The sequence below is a fragment of the Prionailurus viverrinus genome, chromosome B3, assembly GCF_022837055.1.
Source record: "Prionailurus viverrinus isolate Anna chromosome B3, UM_Priviv_1.0, whole genome shotgun sequence".
NCBI lineage: Eukaryota > Metazoa > Chordata > Mammalia > Carnivora > Felidae > Prionailurus > Prionailurus viverrinus.
The window spans coordinates 139,194,253-139,200,252 of NC_062566.1; positions in this window are offsets into that span (position 1 = coordinate 139,194,253).

The window sequence follows — 6,000 nt, forward strand, 5'->3', positions numbered from 1 at the left end:
TCGCCCTTGACAATGTGGAATTCTGCGTGGCAGAGTTCTACCCCAGTTCCCTCCCCAGTCAGAAGCCAAGTGATGCGTGTTGAGAGAGCCGATTAGACCTGGAGTCCAGAGACCGGAGCTCCGAACTCAGCGAAGACAGCACTGAGCTTCAGCCACTTTCTCTGTTGCCTGTTCCAGGGCCCAATTTGTCAAAGGAAGGGTTTAATAAGCCGATCCTTGTGAACCTTCTAATATCAGAAAGAAGGAAATTGTGATTGTCCGAACATTCTAAAGCGATAGATGGAATTTTGGGTGTGTTTGGCACACGGTCCCAATGCTTTTATGGCATTTTGAGGTTAGGAGTCACAAAAATCTGGTATTAATAAGGAATCACAGTCTGTTTTCTTATAGGAAAGGACAGTCATGGGACATTTTTTGAGGCGTTTCAGGCCACAGGCACTCAAGTCCACCATGTGACTGCTGACCATTGCTGGAGAAAAGGCATCAGCTTCACTGTACTGAAGTCTCAACCCTAGGACACTGCCCTATATGGGAACACATACCCCTACAATCTCTCTAAAGGGCAATTAGGCAGTATGTACAGATGAACTAAAAAATACCCAGCAATTACAGTTCTAACAATCGATCCTGAGGAAATACAACTGAAGTCTGCTTTTCTCAGCAGTTAGACAGTCTGGTCAGTTCATTAAAAAATCAGTTAGGGGGCGCCTGGGTGGCGCAGTCGGTTAAGCGTCCGACTTCAGCCAGGTCACGATCTCACGGTCCGTGAGTTCGAGCCCCGCGTCGGGCTCTGGGCTGATGGCTCAGAGCCTGGAGCCTGTTTCCGATTCCGTGTCTCCCTCTCTCTCTGCCCCTCCCCAGTTCATGCTCTGTCTCTCCCTGTCTCAAAAATAAATAAACGTAAAAAAAAAAAATCAGTTAAACAGGGGAATCATAAACAATGGCAAAAATACACAAAGAGATTTTATAGTAAGTTATATTACTATATTATTACTATATTGTAATAAGTTATAATACTACGTGGATTCGTTCATCAATCCTATAATGAAGGACCAAGGTCATTCTCAGAGTTCGGATCCCTGATGAGAATCCTGTGATACCATTCTTGCACAAACCCATACAATTCGTGTTCTTAATTGTGAGGTGGGGCATCGATTGAAAGATATTGGGTATCGGCGTGAAAACAGACTCCTTCAATAGTTCACTTTTTTTTTTTTTTGATTGATTACAGGGCCTTGCCCATAACCTTATTTGGTAGCAATCTCCTTATTTCACCTCGTTGAGTCTCCCCAAAGCACCCAAGTTCATTTGGAGAGTTTTTGTAGAAGCAGCCACTCCCTTTCTTTTCTTGCACTCGTGTGTCTTAGGTTAGTCTTCCAATCGGTTAAACCACAACAACGGGCATGAACAAATGGGCGTGGGAACAAATGCTATTAGCTGGTGGTACGCACAGACCCCCAACAGTAGGAGCGGGAGAAAAAAGTTCCTGCGCAGTCAGCATCATAGACACGTGGAAAACGCCAATTAATCCAGCCAATCAATTAAGTGGAGAGGTGGTTAAGAGATTTCTTCTATAGTCAGATATGTCAGCAAGCATTTATTTAGGTACAAAGAGGTTTACTAGAATAGTAACTCAGGCAAAACCACAGAAACACAAAATATATCCACATGATGAGTGTCTGTGCACAGGTATACAGACACATGCTACATATACATGTCTACATACCATATATATGATCTAACGGTATGTAGATATTAAAAGCGATAGTTTAAAAATGACTCTATGGTATATAAAATGCTCATAACACAATCATAACGTTGATTCGTTCAATATTTACTCAACAATAGAACATTTTATAAGCTTTGAAATAAAATTTGTACTCAGGACCTTTTTTATAAATTTAAAAGCGGGTCAGGGATTAGACAAATGGGACCAATGTCATCTTGAGCTTCCATTCTGACTTTGATTTCTTTGAAGCTTAGGCATTGTCCTGAAGAAAAGCACGTACGTCAGGTAGGTTGTCTAAAAATAAAATGTATTTGGGCGCCTGGGTGGCTCAGTCAGTTAAGGGTCCGACTTCAGATCAGGTCACGATCTCACGGCTCATGAGTTCAAGCCCCGCATTGGGCTCTGTGCTGACACCTCAGAGCCTGGAACCTGCTTTGGATTCTGTGTCTCCCTCTCTCTCTGCCCCTCCCCCACTCTCTCTCTGTCTCTCCAAAAGTGAATAAATATTTTTAAAAAATTTTTTAGTAAAATGTATTTAACTTCAATAAAAGGAGGGGGGCATTTTTTCCTCTTAGCATGGCCAAGTAAGCTTCTTCTAGACCCCACTGTCCTGCAGATAACAACTATCGGTTCTGAATAAGAATCTAAAATAAGACTTTTGTTTACTGGAGGATGAACAAAAGGTAGGCAGACTCTAGGGAGAGTCAACATTTGGAAGGAGAAAAATTGCATCAGATAACGTTCCCATTTTTAAAAATAGCTTTCAGTCTATTTCAGTTGCCTGGTTGAGGGCAACTCAAACGAGTCATCACAGAAGTGGCTAAATGCCTGAAGGAAAACCAACTGCTTCTCTAGCCTCAAGAACTAAAGGACAGAGTTCAGGACAACTAGGGTCACTGGAGAGTAAGGGGGTAATTCTGAAAGAAGGGGGACCCAGAGAAGAGGGCTCCAGATTCTCTAAGTGACACCTGAACCATCTATGTGACAGGTGGATTCAAAGCAGCTAAGCTAAGGATAAAGAACTGAACTAAGATTTTAGCTCTTCCAAGAGAAAGACTTTGCAGGTTGAGTCCAATCAAGTTAATAGTCTGCTTTAAAAAAAAATCAACATTCTTCAGAGAAATATAACAGACTCCAGATGGTATTCACAATGTCCATTATTATCCCAAAATTATGCAACACAGAAGAAACAAAAAAAATGTGGCCTATTCTCAAAACATAATACATGGAGACCAATTCCAAAATGATCTAAATGTCAAAATTATAAGACAATGATTTAAAAACAAAGGCAGAGATGAAAATATGTTCTCTAAGCATGTAAAGATAGGAAATGCCAGCAGATAAATAGAAACTGTAAAAAATAATAGGGGTGCCTGGGTGGCTCAGTTGGTTAAACATCCAACTTCGGCTCAGGTCATGATTTCACAGTTCATGAATTCGAGCCCCATGTTGAGCTCTGTGCTGACAGCTCAGAGCCTGAAGCCTGCTTCAGATTCTGTGTCTCCTTCTCTCTCTGTCCCTCCCCTGATCATGCTGTCTCTCTCTCTCTCTCTCTCTCTCTCTCTCTCTCTCTCAAGAATAAAAAACATTTTTTTAAAAAGAAACTATAGGGGCGCCTGGGTGGCGCAGTCGGTTAAGCGTCCGACTTCAGCCAGGTCACGATCTCGCGGTCCGTGAGTTCGAGCCACACGTCAGGCTCTGGGCTGATGGCTCGGAGCCTGGAGCCTGTTTCCGATTCTGTGTCTCCCTCTCTCTCTGCCCCTCCCCCGTTCATGCTCTGTCTCTCTCTGTCCCAAAAATAAATAAACGTTGAAAAAAAAATTAAAAAGAAACTATAAAATATAATAAAATGGTGGGGTGCCTGGGTGGCTCAGTCGGTTAAGTATCCGACTATAGCTCAGGTTACGATCTCACAGTTCATGAGTTCCAGCCCCATGCTGGGCTCTGTGCTGACAGCTCAGAGCCTGGAGCCTGCTTCAGATTCTGTATCTCACTCTCTTTCTGCCGCTCCCTCACTCATATTCTCTCTCTCTCTCTCTCTCTCACTCTCTCTCTGTCCCTCTCTCTCAAAAATAAACATTAAACAAATTTTAAAAATAATTATCAAATGGAAATTGTAAAGCACCAAAATACCATATATGAAATAAGATTTTCATTGTATATGCTCAACAGCACAATGGGCATGAGAGAGGAATGTCAGTGGGCTTGGAGACATGCCAACAGAAATTATCCAACCTGAGAAATTTAAAGAAAAACATTAGAAAATAATAATAGAGTCCAAGAATCTGTGGGACAATGCCAACAAGTCTATCATAATTGGTGGAATGAAGAGTGAGAGAATAGGATGAAAAACATTTGGAAAAAATGGTCAAAAATGTCCCATATTTGATAAAAGATGTACACTTACAAATAAGAAGATCAGAGACCCTCAGGGAGACAAACTACACAGAATATCACACCTGGGTACCCAGAGACTACAGTTCCAAATCGAAGATAGAAAAATTATGAAAGCAATCAGAGAAAAGTTAGACATGACATACAGAAGAACAACAATTCAAATGACCTCCAGCTTATTGTTACAGGCCAGAATACACTAGAAAAACATCTTTAAAATCCTAAATTTCAAAAAAAAAAAAAACCAAATTAAAAATCTGTTCACTCAAAATTCTATGTTCAGTGAATATATCTTTTGTATGGAAATAAATTTGACAATAAATTTCATATAAAAAAATTAAGAGGGCCAAGCAAACGGGGGGAAAAAAAAGAATCAAGACAAAATAAAAACAATTTCAGATAAAAGATAACTGAGAACTCACTGACAACAGACCTGCACTAGCAAATGCTAAAGGAAGCTCTTTTTTCTGAAGGGAAATGATACCATATAGAAATTCAGATCTTCTGAGGAAAATGACGACTATATGAACTTCTGGAGAGCTATTAAAAAAAACCTATTTTCTCAGTGTGTTGAAAAATACTTATAACTACTTCAGTGAAAAATTAGAGCATTGTCTGGATGGATTTATAATGCAAGTGTAATACATATAATAACTATAATATAGAAGAAAAGGAGGTGTAGATGAACTTGTGCAATTGTAAAGTTTATATGTATTACATGATGAGCTACAATTTTAATACTAAGTAGACTGTGATAAGTTAAGGATGCATATTGCAATGTTTAGAGCAACCACTAAAAAAATGCAAAGATGTGGGAATGCAAGCTGGTGCAGCCACTCTGGAAAACAGTATGGAGGTTCCTCAAAAAACTAAAAATAGAACTACCCTACCACCCAGCAGTTGCACTACTAAGCATTTATCCAAGGGATACAGATGTGCTGTTTCGAAGGGACACATGCACCCCCATGTTTATAGCAGCCCTATCGACAATAGACAAAGTATGGCAAGAGCCCAAATGTCCATCGATGGATGAATGGATAAAGAAGATATGGTGTGTGTGTATACACACACACGCACACACACACACACACACACACACACACACACACACACACAATGGAGTATTACTTGGCAATCAAAAAGAATGAAATCTGGCCATTTGCAACTACATGGATGGAACTGGAGGGTATTAAGCGAAGTGAAATTAGTCAGTCGGAGAAAGACAAATATCATATGACTTCACTCATATGAGGACTTTAAGAGACAAAACAGAAGAACATAAAGGAAGGGAAACAAAAATAATATAAAAACAGGGAGGGGGACAAAACATAAGAGACTCATAAATATGGAGAACAAACTGAGGGTTACGGGAGGGGTTGTGGGAGGGGTTGTGGGGGGGGGGGGAAGGCTAAACGGGTAAGGGACACTAAGGAATCTACTCCTGAAATCATTGTTGCACTGTATGCTAATTTGGATGTAAATTTTAAAAAATAAAAAATAAAATTAAAAAAACATTTTTTAATAAAATAAATTAAAAAAATTGATAGCCATTATCATACCTAAAAAAATGCAAAGACGAACAAAAAACATGTGGGACAAATAGAAAGCAAATAATAAAATGGTCGACGTAAATCCAACTATACAAGAAAATACATTAAATATTTATTGACTAAATATCTAATTTAAAAACTCTATTTTATCTGATATTAGTAGAGTCTTGCCAGCCTTCTTATGCTCACTCTTTTCATGATACATATTTTTACACTCATTTACTTTCAATATATCTGTCTCTTCATATCTTAAAATGTCTCTCTCCTGTAGACAGCAAATAGTTGGGTACACCTATTTGTTTTTGTTTTCATTTTAAACTCATCCTT